This window comes from Littorina saxatilis, linkage group LG14 (genome assembly GCF_037325665.1).
Source record: "Littorina saxatilis isolate snail1 linkage group LG14, US_GU_Lsax_2.0, whole genome shotgun sequence".
Lineage (NCBI taxonomy): Eukaryota > Metazoa > Mollusca > Gastropoda > Littorinimorpha > Littorinidae > Littorina > Littorina saxatilis.
In genome coordinates, this window is record NC_090258.1 from 43,497,375 (window position 1) to 43,523,834 (window position 26,460).

Sequence of the window (26,460 nt, forward strand, 5' to 3'; positions counted from 1 at the left end):
AGAGCAACAGTAGGTACCAGTGTCCGGTACAAGTCCAGCCAAGGCCGGACTGCAAGACCAGCGAAAGCCAAAACTGACCAACCTCTGTCTGCAGTAAGAAAGTAAGAACTTGCAATGCAACCTCTGACTACAGTGAGAAAGTAAGAACTGATCGGGGCTTCACACAATAGACAAGAGTTGGTTGGTTAGAATTGTTAATCGTCTCTTCAGCAGGTAGTCCTATTTGAGAACGAGAAACAAGAGTACTCCAGAACAGTCAGAAACTGTTTTTTTCTGCCAAGAACAAGAAACCCACCTCTGATTGCAACATCAAAATTCAAACTACTAATTTGACAGCAGAGCCAACACTGCACATGAACAGGACTCCCAAAATGTGTGCTGTTGGTTATTAAGTGAAGATATCTATGCTCAGAAAAATCAAAACTAACCGCTCCTCAAAAGATCCAAAACTGAAGACAAGTACTCACGAAAAAAGTGACAGCAACTTAGTCTCTGATTTCAACAACAAACTCAGAACTAAGCGCTTCACAGAAGATCCAACGCTGAAGACAAGTACTCCAGGACTGACTAACAGCAACCTCTGGTTAATAGAACAACAAAATCAGAACTGACAGGTTCTTCTTCTTCTTCTGCGTTCGTGGGCTGAAACTCCCATGTACACTCGTGGTTTTACACGAGTGGAATTTTACGTGTATGACCGTTTTTACCCCGCCATTTAGGCAGCCACACGCCGCTTTCGGAGGAAGCATGCTGGGTATTTTCGTGTTTCCATAACCCACCGAACTCTGACATGGATTACAGGATCTTTTCCGTGCGCACTTGGTCTTGCGTGTACACACGAAGGGGGATAAGTCACTAGCAGGTCTGCACACAAGTTGACCTGGGAGATCGGAAAAATCTCCACTCTTAACCCACCAGGCGGCCGCGGCCGGGATTCGAACCCTCGACCTTCCGATTACGAGGCCGACGTCTTACCAACCCGCCACAGCGCCCGTCACTGACAGGTTCACAGAAGATCCAACGCTGAAGACAAGTACTCCAGGACTGACAATGTCTGATCAAAACAAAAAAATGAAAACTGACCGTTTCACAGAAAATCCAGCACTGAATATAAGTCAACCGGACGGACTGACAGCAACTTCTGATTACAACAACAAAAATAATCACAACTGACCCAATCCCCCGAAATCGGCGTACTGCGGCCAAAACGGTCATACACGTAAAAACCCACTCGTGGTAAATAAACGAATATACGTGGGATTTTCATCCCATGAATGATAAACGCAGAAGAAGAAGAAGAACTAACCGCTTCACAGAAATACCAACACTGCAGACAGAAAGTTCTCCAACTTCACAATAATTCTGTGGCGACGTTCTAGAAGACACTACAAGAGAACACCACGATGCCCGCGTTTTTCTCAGCACTAGTATGACGGCCTTACTTGTGCCGGTGGGTTCCTGGCCACTGTCCCTGGCCCACATTCACTGACTGACTGACCACTACTTCTGGCAACTACTTCTGATTGCCACTACTGCCCATTACGTGCACGGGTAGGGCTGGGCGCGCGTAGCGGCACCCACCCCAAACAAGATTAACAGGGTGGGCCCGCATTCCGGGTAGCCGTCGTCTCGGAACAAACCCCACTTTACTCTGTTCTGCTTGGTTGGTCGTTTCTCCCTCCCTGCCTTCTGGTTGTTCACTGCTGGACAAGAGAAGGAGGGGTTGTTTGGTGGGGGGGGGGGGGGGGTACCTGTCCTTTAGAAGTGTGGGGGTGGGGGTTTTGAGAGGAGCAGAGTGATGTGTTCACTGTAGGTAAAACACTTTGCTGGACAAGGAGGGGGATTGTATGAGGGGGGCAGAGTGATGTGTTCACTGTAGGTAACACACTTTGCTGGACAAGGAGGGGGATTGTATGAGGGGGGCAGAGTGATGTGTTCACTGGACAAGGAGGGGGATTGTATGAGGGGGGCAGAGTGATGTGTTCACTGGACAAGGAGGGGGATTGTATGAGGGGGGCAGTGTGATGTGTTCACTGGACAAGGAGGGGGATTGTATGAGGGGGGCAGTGTGATGTGTTCACTGGACAAGGAGGGGGATTGTATGAGGGGGGCAGAGTGATGTGTTCACTGGACAAGGAGGGGGATTGTATGAGGGGGGCAGAGTGATGTGTTCACTGGACAAGGAGGGGGATTGTATGAGGGGGGCAGTGTGATGTGTTCACTGGACAAGGAGGGGGATTGTATGAGGGGGGCAGTGTGATGTGTTCACTGGACAAGGAGGGGGATTGTATGAGGGGGGCAGTGTGATGTGTTCACTGGACAAGGAGGGGGGTTGTATGAGGGGGGCAGAGTGATGTGTTCACTGGACAAGGAGGGGGATTGTATGAGGGGGGCAGTGTGATGTGTTCACTGGACAAGGAGGGGGATTGTATGAGGGGGGCAGTGTGATGTGTTCACTGGACAAGGAGGGGGATTGTATGAGGGGGGCAGTGTGATGTGTTCACTGGACAAGGAGGGGGATTGTATGAGGGGGGCAGTGTGATGTGTTCACTGGACAAGGAGGGGGATTGTATGAGGGGGGCAGAGTGATGTGTTCACTGGACAAGGAGGGGGATTGTATGAGGGGGGCAGTGTGATGTGTTCACTGGACAAGGAGGGGGATTGTATGAGGGGGGCAGTGTGATGTGTTCACTGGACAAGGAGGGGGATTGTATGAGGGGGGCAGAGTGATGTGTTCACTGGACAAGGAGGGGGATTGTATGAGGGGGGCAGAGTGCTGTGTTCACTGGACAAGGAGGGGGATTGTATGAGGGGGGCAGAGTGATGTGTTCACTGTAGGTAAAACACTTTGCTGGACAAGAGGGCGGGGGGGGGTAAATTGAGGGGAATGTAGGGGGGGGGGCTTGTCATATAGGTGTGTGGGGGGGGGGGGGGGGAGTTGGGAAGGTCGTGTTAGACAAACTTGTCTGAATGTGTAAAAAGGGCAAGACGGTGCAGTGTGGGGATGTAGGTAGAAATAGCTGTTTTCAACTCAACAAAATGACGATTGACCGTGACACCGCTCAGCTCACAGTAATGGCTTGCTCAACGCAGGGTTATGCAATACTGTCTAAGCGTATTCAGAGGTTCACACGCCATGCTTGTTTGTTTGTTATTCAAAGCTTACGTGCCGTTTGGCGCGATCGTGACTCAAGTTCATAGCCGAATTGACTGTCCCAGATTTTCAACAACAGAGGAAAAACAATTTAGCGTTTCATTAAAGAAACACGAACCAACGGTATCGTCGTAGTTTCTGAAAAATGCGGACATGATTTGTTTTCACTGAGGTCTTCTGAATGTTTGTGACTTAGCTGGGCTCAACGATCGTGACATTGTGAGACTTTTGGCCATCTGACGCCGACTGGGACTGAACAAGTAAGGCCCACCCCAGCCTTGAACTCGTCCAACCTAAAACGTAGATGCATGCTAAGCTGCGCTTCAACAGTTTTACAAGGCCTCCGTTTCTGCGTCTGTGTCTCTCAGTTATTATTATTATTTTTTATTTCTTTATTTATTAGTGAGTATTTCTACGCACATACCCTCCCAGAGGGGAGGCTCATAAGACATAAGACATAAGACATACGACTTTATTTCAACCATGTGCAGTACACTAGGGACATGTTTTGGCCAGAGTACAATCAATCAATCAATCCATACACGCCCTTAGACATGGCGTTTACAATATGCCGTGTGAGATGGAATTTCAGTTTTTACACAATATATCACGCATTCACATCGGCCAGTAAATCTCAAGCGTGTTAGGCGAGTATATACTTTTCACGGCCTATTATTCCAAGTCACACGGGTATTTGGTGGACATTTTTATATATATGTCTATACAATTTTGCCAGGAAAGACCCTTTTGTCAATCGTGGGATCTTTAACGTGCACACCCCAATGTAGTGTACACGGGACCTCGGTTTTTCGTCTCATCCGAAAGACTAGCACTTGAACCCACCACCTAGGTTAGGAATGGGGGGAGAAAATAGCGGCCCGACCCAGGGTCGAACACGCAACATCTCGATTCCGAGCGCAAGTGCGTTACCACTCGGCCACCCAGTCCACTCGGCCACCCAGTCCACTCGGCCACCCAGTCCACTCGGCCACCCAGTCCACTCGGCCACCCAGTCCACTCGGCCACCCAGTCCACTCGGCCACCCAGTCCACTCGGCCACCCAGTCCATTCGGCCACCCAGTCCACTCGGCCACCCAGTCCACTCGGCCACCCAGTCCGAAAACAAACTTCTTCTCTCCAGCCCTCTTCCCACCACCCTTCCTCTGGCGTTGTAACACGCGTTTCAAGAGGGGAGAGAAATGGACTGAAGTTGAATGAGTAACCCCAATCAAACTTCGCTCTGTCGCCTCCATCTTGCACGAACTGTTGACAGACTTCAACCTCTACGACGTACACTACAGATCCCTTTAGCTTCAAACCCCGGGGATGTCCACTGAGCCACAGTGATGACGCGCAGCCAGGGACGTCACGCCCAGCGAACACCGCGACTCTTTCACCGCCACACGGAGACAGGTGCTGGCAATCAAAGCATGAGCTACGACACACACTTCACTGCACCCTCAATACTTTGACGTCACGCCCAGCGAACACCGCGACTCTTTCACCGCCACACGGAGACAGGTGCTGGCAATCAAAGCATGAGCTACGACACACACTTCACTGCACCCTCAATACTTTGACGTCAGGATGCTCAACGTCATGAAAGAACAACGACAGAAACAGCAGATGACGTCGTCCCTCAGACCCTGACGTCAGGATGCTCAACGTCATGAAAGAACAGCGACAGAAACAGCAGATGACGTCTTCACTCAGAATCTGATGTCAGGATGCTCAACGTCATGAAAGAACAACGATAGAAACAACATAATTATAACATCGTCCCTCAGATTCTGACGTCAGAATGCCCAAAGTCATTAATTTTGAGCACACTGACAGAAATTGTGAATGACGTCGAGCCTTCTAGAAGCAGGACTTGAGGCGCTGCTTCTGATTATGTAAATTTCATTTACCTACACACATAATTACATACAATGAATTTCAAATGACTTTTTATTTAAGAAATCAGCGACGATGACAACGACGATGACGATAATGGTGATAATAATACAAATGTGGAGGAAGAAAAGGAGGATTTATCAGACACTAGACAAAAACTTTACACAAAACGTGATCGAACCTCTTTTGCAGTAAGCTTAGTTAAGAGCGATAAAAGGGGATCGTCTCAGTACTGCATTACTGCTCGCCGATTTCCATTGTTGCACATACACTAAGCCTTAAAGCACCACACCCTCGGTTATAATGACATGCCCGTGGGTCAAGGTTCACGTTTCAACGTAAAGTGACTGTCACGCTATAGATGTGTTTATTGATATTCACACTCACTCACACACCCAACCGGGATTGTATACTGATCACGCAGTGCTTGCTGTTTCGTCACGAAGTAGAAATAGGAAAAATGACAAGAGCAAAGAGACTTTGTAAATGATACCGTTTGAGTATGATAAACACCACTTTGTAAACGATACGGCTTGGATAGGATTGAGACCACTTTTACCTGATTTTACCTACGAGAGTTAGCTATTTCGTCACGACATATAAAATAAGCAAAAGGACTAAGCAAAGAAACAGTGTAAATAATACCGTGCTAATATGAATAAAACCACTCTGTAAACGATACCGCTTTGATAGGATTAAGACCACTTTTACCTGTTATTACCTTCGAGAGTTAGCTCTATGTTTCCGTACCACAGCTCTGCTTTAACAACCCCAACGCTACAGCTTTTCTTTCTTTTTTTTTTGGTGTTTAACGTCGTTTTCAACCACGAAGGGTTATATCGCGACGGGAAAAGGGGGAAGATGGGATAGAGCCACTTGTCAATTGTTTCTTGTTCACAAAAGCACTAATCAAAAATTTGCTCCAGGGGCTTGAACACCTGTGGATTATAGAGTTCTGTTTGTGATGGGGTCTAGCGGCTTTTGTCTGTCTGTATGTTCTGGCATATGAGAAGCCACAACAGATAATATAGGGCTAAGAATAAGCTCTAAAATTCTCAATCCCGTTTGACAGGACTTCGCCTTCAAAGGTGATTGTGGTGAACCGCCACGCTGTCTGTCTCTGTCTCGCGATTCCTGTCTAGTAGTACAATATATTACCTTACTGGGAGAATGCAAGTTTCCAGTACAAAGGACTTAACATTTCTTACATACTGCTTGACTAAAGTCTTTACAAAAATTGACTATATTCTATACAAGAAACACTTAACAAGGGTAAAAGGAGAAACAGAATCCGTTAGTCGCCTCTTACGACATGCTGGGTAGCATCGGGTAAATTCTTTCTCGTCCCAACCAATATGGAACTCCCCCTAGCCCGCGGGGGGATCTCAAAGGGACACTATGATGTTTCTGCATTCACATAGTTATGACATCAAGATAAAACAATTAATTTCTTCTCAGTCTGTTTATTGGATAAACGTGAATAACCCTCGAATTCCCGTCAGGCTAAAGTTGATAAGCAAAGGGAATGAAGCACTGTACATGTGCAACAAGAGTAATTAGTGAGAGTACTGCGGAACCAACCTGATGGCACTCGAGAGAATAACAAGAAATGAAATTCATGAACAAGCGAATTTCATCCTCTGGTCAGGTTACAAAACGAGCAATCGTGTAGTGATAGACTAAATGATTTTGTTTGTTCCACACACACATCAACGTCTCTCCTTTCCTACTCCTGTCTGTCTTCGCCAAACAAACGTTCCTCGTGTCAAGGTCAAAGGGTTTCAATTCCCGAGGAGAGTGAGAAAGGGAGACCACCCGAGTTCAATGTTGTTGGATCTTGATTCACGGCTTCCAGGTCATCATGGACATTGGTCTGACGGATAATGGCGCACCGTGATAATGGGGTATCAGCAGGGCCTGTGTTTGTCTCCCCCTCTCTTTTCCCCTCACTCCCTTTCTCTATCCCTCCTCTCTCTTGCACTCTTCCCCTCAGTCTCTCTGCCTCCCCCCCCACTCTCCCCCTCTCTTTTCCCCTCACTCCCTCTCTCTATCTCTCCTCCTCTCTCTTGCACTCTTCCCCTCAGTCTCTCTGCCTCCCCCCCACTCTCCTCCTCTCTCCATTCCCCATTTCTCTCTCTCTCTCTCTCTCTCTCTCTCTCTCTCTCTCTCTCTCTCTCTCTCTCTCTCTCTCTCTCTTTAACTGGGCGCTTGTTTCTCTAGATTTGGTCAGTTAATGAAACACAGTCCACTGTGGATTCCAACCATTCCATGTTTATCAAACCTGGTGGTTACCATCGCGAAACGGCGAGTCTTGTAAAAATGTATTATGTTTGTCATTTCTGGATGAGATGTAATCTCTCATCTTTGGCCAGCTTTAGGGCCCCGCCACACGATGCAAATCACTGAGTCTTATCGGATAAAGACCGCTTCACTCTCTGTCAGTCCCGCATGTCTGCAGATCAACCCATAAGCTGCCTCCGCCACTCCCTATATTGTGACATCTCTTCGGTGGCGGCGTTGGGGTTGGAGTACAAATGGTCCATTTTGAAATCTCTCTTCAGTCGTGGGGGTTGCAATGGATTGGGGTGGGAGGGGGGGGGGGTAACAAATGGTCCCTGAACCCATCCCAAAATCCTGCCTCTTCTTTGGCTATTCTTTGACAGAAATTGTGGTCGGCTTTGGTGGAGAGAACGCGTCACTGAGTCCCAAAGCCTGTTACATACAGGTTCTTGTATCGCCATTGTTGGCGTATTGACTGACGCTACTGCACTGCTCTTGTTGGAAGGAGAGACAGAGAGCAGTCGCCTCCACGGGCACCCGGAGCAATTTCGCACAGCATAGTTCACATTTCACCCCTGTTTAAAGGCCAACGTCGCCGCGTTGCAGATGTAGCTCTAGCTTCTCGTGCTGGCAACGCTAAATTTAGCCCTGTGGCCTTCTCCTTGTAATTCAGCCCGAAGCTGACTTCGCGAAAACTTCGTGGAGTTTTATTTCACCGAAAATTTAGTGCAGGGAACTTCGTGAAGTAAAACTTTGCCCGATTGACATCAGGCTTTATATTGACACCAGGCTTTATATTGACATCAGGCTTTATATTGACATCAGGCTTTATATTGACATCAGGCTTTATCAATCTTTCGCTCAGCAGTTCCAAAAGGTTGAAGGGTCGTTTAAATCCCTACTTTCAACTCCTCTAGTCTAAAACGCAGATGCATGCTAAGCTACGCTTAAAACAAAACAAAAAATCAAAACAAAACTACAGAGATACGCGACGTCCTATATGTGCCGAGACACTAAGCAAGATCCCAGCATCCTCTGATTGCTTTCAGTGCCTGTGTGTCGGACGCGGGCTGTCGTACAAACCGGTTTGTTTGTTTGTTTGTTTGCTTAACGCCCAGCCGGCCACGAAGGGCCATATCAGGGCGGTGCTGCTTTGACATATAACGTGCGCCACACACAAGACAGAAGTCGCAGCACAGGCTTCATGTCTCACCCAGTCACATTATTCTGACACCGGACCAACCAGTCATAGCACTAACCCCATAATGCCAGACGCCAGACGGAGCAGCCGTCGTGCAAACCGGTGATTTTGTGTTGCTCATTCATTTGTAAGAAACGACGGTATGGTAACAGGGAAGGGGGGGGGGGGGGGGGGGGTTAGGCATTCCTGATAACTTGGTCACCCAAAGGTAAGCTGAGGCTTGGGGAAGAAGGAAATCCCGGTGAAAAAGAAGAAGAAGGAAAGAAGTTTGTCGTTTCCAGAAACACGAATACCTTCAAATTTGATATTTACCCGAATATTATACCAAAAAGGATCAGGGCATTTCCTACACAAAGGGTTTTTTCTCCGTCTGTGGCCCACAGGGCTTTCAAGCTACCGCAATACACAACAAAGGCAAACAAACACCTTGAGAATGCACACTGGCAAAGCTAATTAGTGGTCCAAACTTCTCAAATTATTTGTAAAACAACAACATCAATCAACCAAACAAAAAGCCCATCTTAACTAACCAAAGAACTGAAGAAATGGAAATAACCTCATAAGTAACGCATTAGCTCCGGTCAAAAAAGTACATGAACTATCAATATCGAAACCGACACACACACACACACACACACACACACACACACACACACACACACACACACACACGGACACATACACACACACTCACACCCCAAGTACATGATACAATCATAACATATCAGCGTATCATTGTGACACCACGCTGTGCTCGGTGACCTGATGACAGATACCTCTCTGACACACTGGAGTCAAGTTGGTGAACAACCTAGTCACCTCCGTCCTTCATCCGTGTCCACCCCCCTGCCTTTTCAACCCTCGGTCAAGCCTCATTGAACTGGTCGTCGCCTATACTATTTATGCCTGAAAGGTTTCAATGCCAGCTAACACAAACAAGAAATTCCTCCGAGGTAGGAAAAACACCCCCGTTGGTTAAAGGGAAATAACCATTCTCACTGCCACCAACTGAGAAGGTTATTTCCCTTTGACCATTAATATGTCCCTCTATAAGTCCTTGTAGAATCTTAATCCACCAATAACTCCCTAACCGTGTGTTTGACTGGTCCCAATTTCTGTAAGGACCGTCTCAGGAATGTATAGAACCTGTTCACCAAGTTTGGTGACGATCGGTCCGTTCATTCTTGAGATCTATATGCGAACACAAACACACAAACAAACAAACACATCGACCGAATCCTATACACACCCCTATACCGGGGGTGTAAAGAAGAGAAGCGAAATACTTTCTTTCTTTCTTTCTTTATTTGGTGTTTAACGTCGTTTTCAACCATTCAAGGTTATATCGCGACGGAGCGAAATACTGGAGGGAAATGTTGAATTGTCCTCGATGCTACAGCCTGGTATTAACGGGACAAACACAACTTCGCGAAGTCTACTTCACAAAGCTCGCTGCATGAAGCTTTGGCACTACAAAACACACCAAAAAATGACTTCGAGAAGTCTTCGCGAAGTCAACTTAGTGCTTTATTAAGGAAGTCTGTAAGATTTCGATGAGCAAACACAAAAGAAAATCCTGTCTGAACTGAATACTGAAAGGGGGGGGGGGGTGTATAACATAGTCTTCCCTGATACCCGTGTATCTCAAGATCTAGGAAGGTTTGGCAGTCGTTTCATCAAGCGCAGGGTGTGGGGCGAGGTACCGACTCGCCGCCGCCCATCTCGCCGCCGCTTTGTAGTCGCCGACTTCACGGTCTACTTGCTTTCAAACTGTCAAGGGTGCCATCTCGCCCCCCCCCCCCCCCAAGCAGTGCCATCTGCACCTGTGTATTTCATGCGATGAATTTGACGTTTCTCGTGCAAACAGATTATACAAAATAACACGTTTACCTGAGTTTTACCTGAGTTTTACCTGAGTTTACCGTATCCTATGCGAAGAAGTTTCTCGTGCAAAACAGGTTAAAAAAAAGTGTGTGGGTGTGTATGTGTGTGACAGACGAATCGCCTCTCTTGCAAAACTCAAGATAATTGGCGGCGAGATGGGAAGCGGCGAGATGGGAAGCGGCGAGATGGGAAGCGGCGCGGCGAATGGGGACGTGACCGGGTGTGGAATACCAGCACTGAACGCTAGAGAACAAGGAGGCACACACTATGCTGAATGCAACGAAGACCTCGAGTGTCAGTTAGTTCTGTATTGCCTTGTAGCCTTTCTCAAATTTCGTAATGCACAACAATTATTTCGGGCTGGCTAACAGTCACACCCTAATTTTCAGGTAGGACCTGTGCGTGTGTACCTGCGTTCGTGTTTGTGTTTGTGTGTGTGTGTGTGTGTGTGTGTGTGTGTGTGTGTGTGTGTGTGTGTGTGTGTGTGTGTACGTGTGTGTGTGTACGTGTGTGTGTATGGTACATTTGTGTGTGTGAGAGAGAGACACGCACACGAACAGGAACACATACAAACAAACAGACAGACAGAGTGTCGCAAATACCAACACACAATTATAGAATGTTTGCCGCTTTCCATGACAAATCGTGTCAAGAACCAGAAGGCCACCACTAAACGTCCAGCGTAACGTTGCCTCACCAATCCAACACACCATCTTGCCACACCTCACTACACCTTTTGAAACGCTCTACTCAACGTTGTAACCACCCCTATGTAACAGTCCACAACTACCCATTGTACATTGTTAAGCCCTCCACAACACCCCGTGGAACTTTCATCTTGTTTCCCGCTGTCCGAAGGGAGTAAACACTGATAGACTCGGCTAGTTCTGGTCTCTGCAAAGTCCGGCTACGCCTTCCTTTGAAACTTGTTGATATTTCTTGTGACGTCAAAGCCATGCAATGACGCATGTCACGTTGTTATGGCGGTCCATTTTGGTATTTCGTCGTTTTGGTACTGCTTGTGTTTTACTTGAACGCATAGATCTCTAAAAACGGATAGAATCTTACGGAAAAATATAAAATCGGGGAGGGAAGGGTGGGGGGTGGGGGCGATTGTATCGTTACGGAAGAGGGCATCTGAACGTTTCAATAACGCATTGTTTTATCTCTCCAAAGGGATAGGGGTATAAGTTTACGTACGGACAACAGAAGTAGTCCTGTCTATATGAAAACATTAACCTCACGGGAAAAGACATCGTGAAAGGGGTGGGGGGAGGGGGGGGTGGAGGTGGAGAGAGAACCCGAGGGGGAGAACGAGGAAGGAAACACATAATACAAGCAATAACGAGAGAGAGAGAGAGAGAGAGAGAGAGAGAGAGAGAGAGAGAGAGAGAGAGAGAGAGAGAGAGAGAGAGAGAGAGAGAGAGAGAGAGAGAGAGAGAGAGAGAGAGAGAGAGAGAGAGAGAGAGAGAGAGAGAGAGAGAGAGAGAGAACTTTGAACTTTATTTATTTATCGAGGGTAACAGAATGAGCAAAGTATACATGCTTTTTTTCGTCCGGCCCTCGCCCATTGAGGGTAACTCGATTAATAACAAGAAGAAATAGAAGTTAAGTTAATTACAAAACAATTTATATAATTAACACGTAAAAAAATTAAAGACATTTCAAAATGCATTATGAATATCAAGCAATGATGTAATATTATCACATAATTATTTACTTGTTTCCAAGAGAAACAGCATGTACATTTATTTGAAGGAAGTTTCACTGAATTGCATTTTAATGTATTTATTCCGCCATCATGCTAACCTTTGTTTTGTAAATACTATGATTGCTTAAAATAAGCAGTATATGCTTGAGTATGTAATCATCCATGCATTGTTCTTGTCATGATTAAAATTGAATAAAGTTTTGTTCAAACCAATTGCATTTTAATTAAATCAGGAATGGAGGCGCCAGAATAAGAAAGACTTGATTTGTAAAGGTCAATTCTAGGGGTTGGGGTAATTAATTTGTTTAGTTTTATTGAATTATTCAGTTTGAAATGTGAGGCAATGAATGTAGGTGCATTCCCTGACATAGTTCAATGCATCATTGCACCTTTGTTATAGGTAAATCTTGATTTGATAGGAAGAATCTTTACTTTTTTTATAATCAGACGTAGAGAGAGATGCATTTTTTAAAAGAATTAATTTAACAGCTCGTCTATGTAAAGAGCACAAATGTTTTAAAAGTGTTTGCACTTGCAGAGTCCCACACTGTGGACGCATAATCAATAGTTGATTCAATATATATGCCTGAAAAAACAGTTTCCGTTAATTATTAGAGAGAGAGAGAGAGAGAGAGAGACAGAGAGAGACAGAGACAGAGACGGAGACAGAGACAGAGAGAGTTTACCCTCCAATTATCACCTAGCGTCGTTCAAGGATCCGAAGGGGTCAAGACTCTAGGAATATAATGTCAATATTTGCCCCACCCGGTTCTGTGTTCTGCGGTCGTTTTGACTGACTTGACAAGTTGAGAAAACCAATGACACTTCATTTTTGCGAAGCAACTGAATATGACAAGAAAAGAAAAGAAAGCGTGCAGAAGTATGTTTGGGTCCTGCAAGACTTTATGACCAACGATTTCTCCCTTGGAAGTAAACGAAGATGTCTGCTTTTCGTCTGCTTTGAAGGTGGGGAGATTTTACAGCGCACACGGTAAATTGCAAGTCGTATTGGACAAGAATTTTGTTATTCCTCTTTCTTCGAAGTACCATAGATTTGTTCTTGGCCATATGTTCAACCTGTGCATCGTTACGTTATATTATGGGAAAAACACGTTTGAACGCAAATTCGCAAAGAAATTTTGATCATTTGCTCCGGAACTGCAACGTCGATTTGCCCAAACAAAAAATTCTGGCTCAATATGCGGGAACATGCTGTTGTGTCATATTTTTTTAAATGGGTGTGGAAGAACTGCTCATAATTAACATAGCACTCCGGCCCTGTTCTTTTTTTGTAACACCCAAAACCGTTATTTGTTTTGGGCGACGCAGCATTATCTGCCTATGCCAACAGACTTGACACACAAATCACATACAATAATAATTCACACAGGCAAACATAACCTTACCACAATACGCAACCACACGGGCAAACAAACTCACGTACAACTTTACAGGAGATGACTACCATTTGGACTCAATTAATTCTCTGTTACCAACAGGCCACACTCGAAGGCATTAGCTTAAACGGATAAAAGCTATATGTACTCAACCTATAATTATGCTATAGTTTGAATGTCGTCTGACTCCACTCTTAGAACACAATTTGCTGCGCACTGGTCAAAATATTGGATCCAGGAACCATTTTTGTCTTATACAATATCATTTTCACTTCATTCCAATGTTCAAATTCTTAACCAGTCTTATCGACTCGTTAAGAATGTTTAAAAGGTAGATACGTGATAAACAAATGAAGAAACACAATACTCTGTTTCTGAAAAAGCCACTACAGTTAATGCACAGCTGTATGAGTCAACAGTCAACTGGCGGTACAAGTTTTAGCGACACACACGCAATCGTTTTAACGTGCGTTTTAAGTAGGGGAAGTGTGGTGTGTGTGTGTGTGTGTGTGTGTGGGTGTGTGGGGGGTCTAACAGCAGCACTGTATTCATATTGTGTGTGCTCTAAGAGCAGCAGTGTATGCATATCGGGGCGTGATGGCCGCTGTGTGTTCAGAGATCACGTGACGTCGTAAACGCCAACGTTATACACCGTTTAGGTCTCGACAAAAAGCACTGCTCCTTCCGAGACAAAACAGACGACAGAATAAAAGAGAAAGTCCGCCCCCTGAAGAAAAAAAACCCCAACCAAACAACAAGTTTGGAACAAAACTGGGGGTAAATTCCCACGCCCCCCTTTTTTTATTTAGACATAATTACTTGACAGAATCCGGGACGGTGGGTTTATTGATGTCTGCATGCCGCCTCTCACAAGGAGCACTCACATGCAACAAGAAAGAGAAACGCGACACTTTTATCCCAGGACATACTTGCTGCTTGGAGTTATTGTTCAGTCAGATCCGTCTTTCATGGAAACTGACTGGCAGCGAAAATTAATTGAGAAGTTTGGCAACAGCGAGCTCAGAGTATTTTGCTTCGTTGCCAACTAAATTATCTCGCGAAAGACTGTACCTAGCCCAAAATAAAAGGAAAGAGAGAATGCTTTCTGTCCTACAGGCTAAATATTTCGCCTCTTAAGGACATGAGGGCTATATGGTAATTTGAGTTTTTTTACGCCCTCACGGCTTTTGATGAGATACACAAGTACTATGTATGCGTGTTTACGTGGTAGCAGCCATCTGCAGCAGAATGACCGAGATCTTTTACGTGCCATTTTGGTGACACTTTGGTGGGAGATGGATACCGTCTCTGGGTCTGCACATAAAGTTGACCCGTTCCGGCCCGGATTCGAACCTGCGACCTTACGATCACAAGTCCAGTGCTCTACCTCGTGAGCTACCCGGGACCCCCTGGCCAAACATTGACTATTAGGGTTTAACGTCCTCTTAGACCAACTGGTCTATATTGGGACAGGTATTGGTAATACGCTGAAGATAAGGTGTGATACTTTGATTCGAACAAGCCCTCTGTGGTTATCTTCTTCGACACACCAGCATTGGGTTTGTCTCGTCAAAGTATCGAAATACGATCATGATAATCAGAGACGAGAAATGATGCATGCGTGTCTTCGTGTTTTCCAAGCCCTGAGACTTTCGCTGTGAACGTGGGATCTTTTTCGTGCGCATGTGTGCACACGGGGGTGTTCGGACACCGAAGAGAGTCTGCACAAAGTTGACTCCGAGAAATAAATCTCTCGCCGAACGTGGGGATCGAACCCACGCTGATAGCGACCAGCTGGCTACAAAGCCAGCGCGCTACCAACTGAGCTACGTCCCCGCCCCAAAAAAGTACGGCCAGATGGCGATTGAACTGAGCACTTACATGCAGGCTGAAACCGATCATACAGCACTTACCTGTACCCCCCCACCCCCCCACCCCTCTCTCCAAGCCCAAGCCCTCCAAGCCCACCAAGGTAAGTTGAGTGTCGTGAAAGTTCCTGCGTGCCGTGCCCCCTTGTCACGTCTAGTCGTCTGCTGTGCCCCCTTGTCACGTCTAGTCGTCTGCCGTGCCCCCTTGTCACGTCTAGTCGTCTGCTGTGCCCCCTTGTCACGTCTAGTCGTCTGCCGTGCCCCCTTGTCACGTCGAGTCGTCTGCTATGCCCCCTTGTCACGTCGAGTCGTCTGCTGTGCCCCCTTGTCACGTCGAGTCGTCTGCTGCGCCCCCTTGTCACGTCTAGTCGTCTGCCGTGCCCCCTTGTCACGTCGAGTCGTCTGCTATGCCCCCTTGTCACGTCGAGTCGTCTGCTATGCCCCCTTGTCACGTCTAGTCTGCTGTGCCCCCTTGTCACGTCTAGTCGTCTGCTGTGCCCCCTTGTCACGTCGAGTCGTCTGCTGTGCCCCCTTGTCACGTCTAGTCTGCTGTGCCCCCTTGTCACGTCTAGTCTGCTGTGCCCCCTTGTCACGTCTAGTCGTCTGCTGTGCCCCCTTGTCACGTCTAGTCTGCTGTGCCCCCTTGTCACGTCTAGTCTGCTGTGCCCCCTTGTCACGTCTAGTCGTCTGCTGTGCCCCCTTGTCACGTCTAGTCGTCTGCTATGCCCCCTTGTCACGTCGAGTCGTCTGCTGTGCCCCCTTGTCACGTCTAGTCTGCTGTGCCCCCTTGTCACGTCTAGTCGTCTGCTGTGCCCCCTTGTCACGTCTAGTCTGCTGTGCCCCCTTGTCACGTCTAGTCTGCTGTGCCCCCTTGTCACGTCTAGTCGTCTGCTGTGCCCCCTTGTCACGTCTAGTCGTCTGCTGTGCCCCCTTGTCACGTCTAGTCGTCTGCTGTGCCCCCTTGTCACGTCGAGTCGTCTGCTGTGCCCCCTTGTCACGTCGAGTCGTCTGCTGTGCCCCCTTGTCACGTCTAGTCGTCTGCTGTGCCCCCTTGTCACGTCGAGTCGTCTGCTGTGCCCCCTTGTCACGTCTAGTCGTCTGCTGTGCCCCCTTGTCACGTCTAGTCGTCTGCTGTGCCCCCTTGTCACGTCTAGTCGTCTGCTGTGCAATGGATACATGCACGACACCGGCCACGATTGTCTTCAATTCACTCCGTGTAAAACGATCTGAGCTTCAAAACGATTGCTCGGTGTTTTCCAGTTTTAATTGCGTCTCGTCGGCCCAGTTTGGTTTCGGGTGTGCGTATAGTACGTCCAATTGATTGATGTTTTTTGTGAAAACGTGTGTGGAGGTGCAGTTTTTTGAGAAAAAAGGATCACTTTAAATGTGACCCTCCACCACGAAATGAGTCGCATGTCACCTTGCACCGTTCTGCGCCAGGCTTGATATAAGTCCGGGGAGTGCCTGGTAACAGTGTGAGGGTCACCGTAGTCACGGGATTATAACTCAAACAGTTTTTGCTCTTTTCTAAAACGGTTTTCACCACTGGATAGAGCATAAAAAACTCTTTTGGAAAATGTAAAAAATATGAAAATCATACAAAGGTGACATGCGACCCATTCCGCGGTGGAAGGTCACAAATGATGGGAGAAGGGGAGGGGGTAGGGATGGTGGCGGGGGAGAACAATGGAGTTAGGGTATAGATAGGGCTTGACGGTTGGTTTGGGTGTCATGAGTCTTTCTCTGGTTTGGAGGTAAGAGGTGACATCCCGACTCGCCCCCTCCCATCTCGCCCCCTCCCAGCTTGACCGGAGAAACTGGGATTAGCGTAACTAAACCCAGCCCCACCACAACATGGAGTGTGATTTTTTGGCACAGTTTAAAGTGTGAAGTCTACTTGACGAAGCTCGCTGCACAAAGCTTCCTTTGGCTCTCAATTCTCGGTAAAACGACTGCGCAAAGCCAACTTGGGGCTCAATTTAGAAAGGGCTTTAGAGACATTTAATTTTGGATGGGCCCCTGCTGTAGATGGTAAAGTCGTCTGGCTTTTGTGATGGTAATTAGTTTTAACGTCCTCTTAAAACCATTTGGCCTATCTTGGCACATGTAGAGTTAATATGCTCTATGTGGGGACAGGACACGGGACAAACATGCAAACTGAGAACACATATGATCGTGTTATATATCTGGGAGTCTATTGTTGCGATATTTCAAAATGGGGATGGAAGTAATGATTGTGTACGCGGAATATGGTTGGACTGGAGCGGTTTTGTAGGCTTATTTGCTTTTTATGTATGTAGAATATGTTTATATTTGTTGTTGAATAAGTAATAAAAAAAATAAAAAATAAAAAAATAAAAATAAAAATTAAAAAAAAATCTTAATTTAGCCAAAGGAAAATATTGAAACAACTTGCTAAAATAATATATCAGAATGGGGAACTTAAGTTCAGGTAGGAGGGCAGTATGTGCTTAAGCCTTGTTTGATCAATTGAGTATAGCTATGCTTTGTGTTTTAGGCGCTTTAGTTGTTGGGCGTGGGAGGGTGTAGGCGGATGGTAGAGGTGGCGGGGAGTGGGGAAAGCTCAAAGAGCTTGTTGCAGCGTCTTCTTCAAGCATGGTGCAACAGTCGCAATGTTCACTGCAGCCAGTCGCGTCTGGCTTGACAGTCTGGCTTGACAGGGGGCATTTAGGGCGGAGCAATGAAGAGCGGAGGAGGGGGGGGGGGGTGAAGGGAGGGGGAGGGGAATTACAAAATGTAACTGAAATAGCCAGGTGCACATTTTATTGTTACGTACAGTTGCACTGGACACTGTATCAAGTCTTACTTTCAGCCCTGATGCTTACTTCCCCTTGTAAAACGGAAGGATGTCGCACGACAGGTGAGGATAGAAAGAGGGGTGGAATGGGGTGGGGGGAGGGAGGAAGAAGAAAACAAGGCTGCGCTTGACGTAAGTGTCTTGGCTAAAACTAGACCTTTGGCTTATATTCCTTTCAACGGGGTACAGACTAGACGCAATTGCAAATGTAATCGTGTTAATGGACATTTGTCGGCGGGGAGCAGTATGTTCGTGCACACGTTTTGCATGGTACACAACATTGTGCTTGTTGTTTACCTGTAGCCTCCCGCCAGTACAGGTGAAAGAGGGGACACCTGTACCCAGGTCAACAGACAGCAAGGTAGGTGGACCGGCAGATAGACAAACAAACAGACAGACAGGCACACAGGCAGGCCCATATACATACATACAGACAGGCACACAGGCAGACAGACAGGCAGGCAGACAGACAGACAGAGATACAGACAGGCACACAGGCAGACAGAGATACAGACAGGCACACAGACAGACAGACAGGCAGACAGACAGGCACTCGGACAGACAGGCAGACAGGCACTCGGACAGACAGAGATACAGACAGGCACACAGACAGACAGATACAGACAGGCACACAGACAGACAGATACAGACAGGCACACAGACAGACAGAGATACAGACAGGCACACAGACAGACAGAGATACAGACAGGCACACAGACAGACAGAGATACAGACAGGCACACAGGCAGACAGATACAGACAGGCACACAGACAGACAGATACAGACAGGCACACAGACAGACAGATACAGACAGGCACACAGACAGACAGATACAGACAGGCACACAGACAGAGATACAGACAGGCACACAGACAGACAGAGATACAGACAGGCACACAGACAGACAGAGATACAGACAGGCACACAGGCAGACAGAGATACAGACAGGCACACAGGCAGACAGACAGACAGAGGTTGTACGATTAAGTCGGATTTAGCATTTTGCAAAATATATAAAATGAATCGTTGAAGGAACGGTTGTGTAACATATCGGCGTATGGTCATCCACTTTCTTCAACCCTGGCAAGTCCTGCTGCTGATGACCGTGGTGATTCCACATGCAGTGAAAGGTTCAGATGTTAAGATGTTACCATGGCCATTCATCGAATATGAAGGGTAATTTTACAGAGGATTTGAACAAAACAATCTGAAAATGCAAGGTCTAAAATGGGAGGGAGACTTTATTTGGGGGTGTCTGTGTGTGTTGGGGGAGGGGGGTGTCTGTGTGTGTTGGGGGTGTCTGTGTGTGTTGGGGGTGTCTGTGTGTGTTGGGGGGGGGGGGGGGCGGGGCCTTAAAGGAGGGAGTTCACTGTAATCAACACCGCAGAAATAGCTAACGCCCAAAAGGTAGCGTTCTAACAAAACAAGTCTCTAATTGCCCACTTATTCCAGTCAGGACATGGAGAACCTGAATTCCAAAGCTCAAAAGGGTCCTGTTTCTATTACGAAGTAAGTACAATAGAACCCCTGTGGAAAATAATGTTTGTTGTGTCAAAGTGGCAGACACTATTTACGAGTCGCATTCAGGCAGTGACCCACCCGGAATGCAGGAGTCGAATTTAGAGACTTTAGTCTAGGATATTAAAACGTTAACCGCATTGAGGGTACCGCTTATCCCTCGAGTCTCTGGCATCGACACACGTATTCCGGTCCTGCACACTATCTCAGATCTGTGCAGGATTTTACGTGTGGCAAGGCCGTCGCGATATAACCTTCGTGGTTGAAAACGACGTTAAACACCAAATAAAGAAAGACAGAAAGTGTGGCAAGGTCTTCCCTCCATTTGTTCACATACCAACCATCCACACCCTGACTGCCGCTTGTGCTGAGTGGACATTTGTAGTTTATTCATCTTACGACAAAAACACTAGTGCCCGTTAGAAAACAAATGTATCCACACACACACACACACACACACGGACTGTGCAGACAGCTCCCCGGGTGTTGAATGTTGGAATGTGAGCAAGTGGAGAGCTGTCTCATCCAATATAAATATAAAAGCCTGTACAAATCTCAGATAACAACACTTACATCACCAATAACAATACTTTATTGTCCATTAAAATTATAATTAAAGGGAACATTTTCTTGGTGAAATTGAAATATTTACGCAGGAAGGTCTGCGCCTTTAAAGCGTACAGACTTACACAGCCCAGAAACTGAACATTGTCCATTGCAAAGGAATGACCGGTCCCCAATGAGACTGGTGAACTAAAGACTGACCAGTCCCCAAGAGACTCCGGACAATAAGAGGCTGACCGCTCCACTGACCAGTCCCCAAGAGACTCCGGACAATAAGAGGCTGACCGCTCCACTGACCAGTCCCCAAGAGACTCCGGACAATAAGAAGCTGACCGCTCCACTGACCAGTCCCCAAGAGACTCCGGACAATAGGAGGCTGACCGCTCCACTGACCAGTCCCCAAGAGACTCCGGACAATAGGAGGCTGACCGCTCCACTGACCAGTCCCCAAGAGACTCCGGACAATAGGAGGCTGACCGCTCCACTGACCAGTCCCCAAGAGACTCCAGACAATAGGAGGCTGACCGCTCCACTGACCAGTCCTCAAGAGACTCCGGACAATAAGAGGCTGACCGCTCCACTGACCAGTCCCCAAGAGACTCCGGACAATAAGAGGCTGACCGCTCCACTGACCAGTCCCCAAGAGACTCCGGACAATAAGAGGCTGACCGCTCCACTGACCAGTCCCCAAGAGACTCCGGACAATAAGAAGCTGACCGCTCCACTGACCAGTCCCCAAGAGACTCCGGACAATAAGAGGCTGACCGCTCCACTGACCAGTCCCCAAGAGACTCCGGACAATAAGAAGCTGACCGCTCCACTGACCAGTCCCCAAGAGACTCCGGACAATAAGAGGCTGACCGCTCCACTGACCAGTCCCCAAGAGACTCCGGACAATAAGAGGCTGACCGCTCCACTGACCAGTCCCCAAGAGACTCCGGACAATAAGAGGCTGACCGCTCCACTGACCAGAGAAAGAACCACACCCTGTCCCCTTTCTGCGTCGCCACTTGTGGAAAAAACATCAGTGGACTGAAGCGAAAAAATCCCGCTGTGTGCTAAATATCTCTACATGTACAAGTGGTCGGAATAACAACACGGCCTTTCATTCAGTGCTGCTGAAAACTTGCCCAAGCTATTGTGGGATCTCCCTATCAGCCGCAATGTGTCCCTCGCGCAATCTTCTTCTTCTTCTGCGTTCGTGGACTGAAACTCCCACGTACACTCGTCACAGTGGTTTTGCACGAGTGGAATTGTACGGGTATGGCCGTTTTTACCCCGCCATTTAGGCAGCCATACGCCGCTTTCGGAGGAAGCATGCTGGGTATTTTCGTGTTTCTATAACCCACCGATCTCTGACATGGATTACAGGATCTTTTCCGTGCGCACTTCGTCTTGTGCTTGCGTGTACACACGAAGGGGGATAAGGCACTAGCAGGTCTGCACAAAAGTTGACCTGGGAGATCAGAAAAATCTCCACACTTAACCCACCAGGCGGCCGCGGCCGGGATTCGAACCCTCGACCTTCCAATTAAGAGGCCGACGTCTTACCACCCCGCCACAGCGCCCCTCGTGCAATCAGACTGTTGTACTTTTTATCTTCTGTCCGAATTTGCATATCTTCACCGGTACTTTGGCTTTTCCGATAAAAACGTATCCAAACGAGACCAATTGCAATTCTAGGTATACATTTCATCAGCTGTCTTTGTCTGTCTCTGTCTGTCTCTGTCTGTCTGTCTGTCTCTCTCTCTCTCTCTCTGTCGAATCTGTGTGTGTGTGTGTGTGTGTGTGTGTGTGTGTGTGTGTGTGTGTGTGTGTGTGTGTGTGTCTCTGTGTGTGTGTCTCTCTTTCTCTCTCTCTCTCTCTCTCTCTTTCTCTCTCTCTCTCTCTCTCTCTCTCTTTCTCTTTCTCTCTTTCTCTCTTTCCCTCACTCTCTCTCTCTCTCCGTCACTCCCTCTCTGTCTCTCTTTCTCTCTCTCGCTGCTTGTCTGTCTGCCTGTCTGTCTCTGTCTGTCTCTGTCTGTCTCTGTCTCTCTCTCTCTCTCTCTTCTCTCTTTCTCTGGTATAATTATGCTTGTCCAACAGAAATCCGAGTTTTGTTCTGTGGTGTAAAGAATGCAGGCGATAACTAAAGGGTTTGGTGTAATCAAACCACTTGTAGCGATATATATAGTTGAGTACCTTGTACCTGGCTGTGCCGGTACACATAGGCGCAAGATACTCACGCTGCCTGCATGGGGTAAGACAATTGGTGTGACTTGTTAATCACCTTGACTTAATGTCCTGCATGGGGTAAGACAATTGGTGTGACTTGTTAATCACCTTGACTTAATGTCCTGCACGGTGGTCGCACCGTACCCAAAGCCAGTCTTCCTTGATTTAAACAGTGTTTTATTCAGTGAATTGGTACAATGCATAATTAGCAGGCTAAGAGCCTATAGTGGTGGTCCTCAAAAAAGGACAAATGATAATATCGTGCTGGGATGCTTTAGCATACTACTTCATTCTCTGAGTTCTGAGGAACTGAGCGCCCAAGGTCAAGTCTCCTCGACACACAAAACACAAGTTTCGTTAGCGATTAAACTTTTTTTTTTAAAGCGCAAATATCATTTTCAACCGATCTAAGAGCACGAGTGACTAAGCTCCTCCAAGGTCAAGCCTTCGCGGCTCAGAAATTAAAAAATCTCTCTAGCGATAAACAAACCGCAAATAAGAGACAATTCTTTCTTTCTTTATTTGGTGTTTAACGTCGTTTTCAACCATTCAAGGTTATATCGCGACGGGTAAAAGGGGGGGGGGGATGGGATAGAGCCACTTGTCAATTGTTTCTTGTTCACAAAAGCACTAAGGCCAACAAAAAAAATTGTCTGTTTCTGGTAACATGGCTAAAAAAAATAGGGTCGGTAGGTCGGGATTTTTTTTTATTTTTTTTTAATTTTTTTTTTACCCCAAATGTAGACCAATACAACTAACTTTAAAAATCGCGCAGAGAGACTGGATTCACTATACATAGAGACAAGACACTCAACACATTTACAAATCGTCAGCGGACTTTCGTTTTCACACGTTTTTGTTGTTCATTTTCTCACCCTGTCCTTTACCACCAAAAAATAAATAAAAATTTTTGAGTTTGGAAAAAAAAAGTTTAGGGTCGGCGCCGAAATTTAGGGTCGGTCGGGTGACCAGAAACAGACAATTTTTTTTTTTGGCCTAATCAAAAAATTGCTCCAGGGGCTAGCAACGTAGTACAATATATGACCTTACTGGGAGAATGCAAGTTTCCAGTACAAAGGACTTAACATTTCTTACATACTGCTTGACTAAAATCTTTACAAACATTGACTATATTCCATACAAGAAACACTTAACAAGGGTACTAAAAGGAGAAACAGAATCCGTTAGTCGCCTCTTACGACATGCTGGGGAGCATCGGGTAAATTCTTCCCCCTAACCCGCGGGGGGTCAAATAAACACGAGACAAACCGAATGAATGATTTCTGAGAAACTATGACTGTGCGAGTCCAAAGTCAAGCCTGCACGCCGAAAACCGTTTAGTTATCTCGAGCATTCTTTGCACCACAGCAAAAAACCTCGGATTTCTGTTGGACAAGCATAATTATACCAGAGAAACCCACAACTAACAATCGACTTTTGATAGCAGTAAACAAACGAAATTTGTTTTAAACTTGAATCGCACGTAGGATTGAGGGTGAGGCTTGTGGCGGTGACGGTGGTGGTGTTTTGTTTTTTTGTTTTTTTACATTCTCTTTTTGTGGAGTTATTTTTTTTTTTATTTTTTTTTTTTACATGTATGCTTTACATTACAGGGCATCACAGAGACAAGGGGACAAATTCAGAAGACACTTGGACAATTAAAACACACAGGGGGAGGGGGGGTGGTCATGGCTTGGTGGTAGCAGTATCAAAATTATGTAAAGAAAAAAGTGGTGGTTTGTTAGTTGGCTCGCTTTACGGATGCCGAAGCTATTATAACATCATGCCAAAACCTTCTTTAAGCAACACATATTTTGAAGCATGAACATACACCCCCTCCCTTCCCTGGCGATTTAATAGCTACTTAAAAAACTCAGCTGAACGCTAAGTACTCGACTCCGCCGCGATTTACAAGCAGCTGGGATCATAGTTGCAATAATCGGGGGCGTTCGCATGGCACACTTTTCGCCGACTTGGTCTCAGTCATTCCTGAGCGACTTCAAACCAGCTAAAGTTGGTTGAACGTTGGTTGAAAGTCTGCCATGTGAACAGCGCTTAACAAGAGTACCCTGCACGGGAGCAAGTGCCAGCTAAACAATGCGTGCAATAACAATCCCTCGTAGAAAGGGCGCGCCATTTGCCGATTCAGCCAAAGAAGGTATGACGTATTGCTATTCATTACAGTGGGACCCTACTTTTAAGACATCAAAAACTCAGTAAAGATCAGGTCTTAAAAGGAATGGAGTCTTATAAAATGCAGGGTTAATTTACACAGGCGATGAAAAAAAAGAAGAAGAAAAAAAAGGTCTTCACAGGGATGCATGGTGTTTTCAAATGGCAAGGAATCTAAAGGGGAGTTCCACTGTCTTACTATAAATTATAACCGCACGAATAGGGCTCGTACGCTGTGCTAGATCTATGTGACGATAATGTCATGCAGTTTTAGGGCACACCCCAATAATAATCTTCGACATTATGCACGTTAATCACGAGGTCGTTTGCGGATCTTGTGTTTTGTGGGTTAGTCGGGACCATAGATATCCTCGGGACCTACTGGCGGTGTGAAAAGGCCATGACACAGCAAACCTGGTGCGTGTGTGTGTGTGTATGGAAAGCCGTTTGGCTCATAACCATTACACGTGTAAAAAATGATTAGTACACGTGTAATAAATAATTAATACACGTGTAATAAAAATGTCATACACGTGTACGAAATGATTAAATACACGCGTAATAAACATTTTTTACACGTGCATGAAATATTTATTACACGTGTATTCAATCATTTCTTACACGTGTATGAAATATTTATTACACGTGTATTTAATCATTATGCTATTCCATAGCATAAGAAAAAAGATAAATTACACGTGCAATAAGAAATAAATACACGTGTATAAATCATTTATTACACGTGTATTTATGATTTATTACACGTGTAATGGTTATGAGCCAAACGGCTTTCCATATGTGTGTGTGTGTGTGTGTGTCTGTGTGTGTGTGTGTGTGTGTGTGTGTGCCGGTGTGTGTGTGTGTTTGTGTGTGCCGTGTGTGTGTGTGTGTGTGTGTGTGTGTGTGTGTCTGTGTGTGTGCCGGTGTGTGTGTGCCGGTGTGTGTGTGTGTGTGTGCGTGCTTTATTGCTCGAGTGAGTTTGTTTGTGTGTGTCTGCATTTAAGTACTCGTTATTTATCAATGACACCGACACGAGCAAATATGTATCCTATTTTCCAAGTCTCTCATGAGGTAAACAGGTAGTTAAGAGTCTGTCACACTTGATACGGGTGCGGCCGCTCAGTATAACTTTTGTTTTGTGTGTATTCAATACTGCCCAAAATATCCAGCCTCCCCCCTCTGTGTGAATGACACACAGCGTCTGCAGACACCTAGTTTACTTACGTGTCTTAAGACCGGACACACCTGTCATCTCACACAGATAACTATCACATGATTAACACACATCTATCCCCGTGAAATGAATACCTGGGTGGCCGAGTGGTAACGCACTTGCGCTCGGAAGCGAGAGGTTGCGAGTTCGACCCTGGGTCAGGGCGTTAGCAATTTTCTCCCCCCTTTTCTAACCTAGGTGGTGGGTTCAAGTGCTAGTCTTTCGGATGAGACGAAAAACCGAGGTCCCTTCGTGTACACTACATTGGGGTGTGCACGTTAAAGATCCCACGATTGACAAAAGGGTCTTTCCTGGCAAAATTGTATAGGCATAGATAAAAAATGTCCACCAAAATACCCGTGTGACTTCGAATAATAGGCCGTGAAAAGTAGGATAGCTGCGATCTGCTGGTCGATGTGAATGCGTGATGTATTGTGTACAAAATTCCACCTCACACAGCATAAATAGATCCCTGCGCCTTGAGTCCGAGTCTGGAGATACATGCGCGATATAAGACTTCATATAACATAACCTTATTAAGTGTTGTAAGCTGTCAGTCAACGCAACAA

The 26,460-nt window shown here is 46.3% G+C and overlaps 1 protein-coding gene across 5 annotated transcripts in view; it reads right to left on the bottom strand.

Annotated features, from left to right (window-relative positions):
• The window catches only part of LOC138947845 (uncharacterized), a 129,211-nt gene that overhangs the window by 89,855 nt on the left and 12,896 nt on the right, over positions 1–26,460 (bottom strand). Inside the window, exon 1 of one of the 5 annotated variants that reach the window (XM_070319403.1) lies at positions 1,307–1,634. The exons of the other annotated variants lie outside the window; for them this stretch is intronic. The gene's annotated coding sequence lies outside the window, so the exon portion shown is untranslated. Of the gene's footprint in view, positions 1–1,306; positions 1,635–26,460 lie in introns of those variants that run through there. 5 annotated transcript variants of the gene reach the window in all.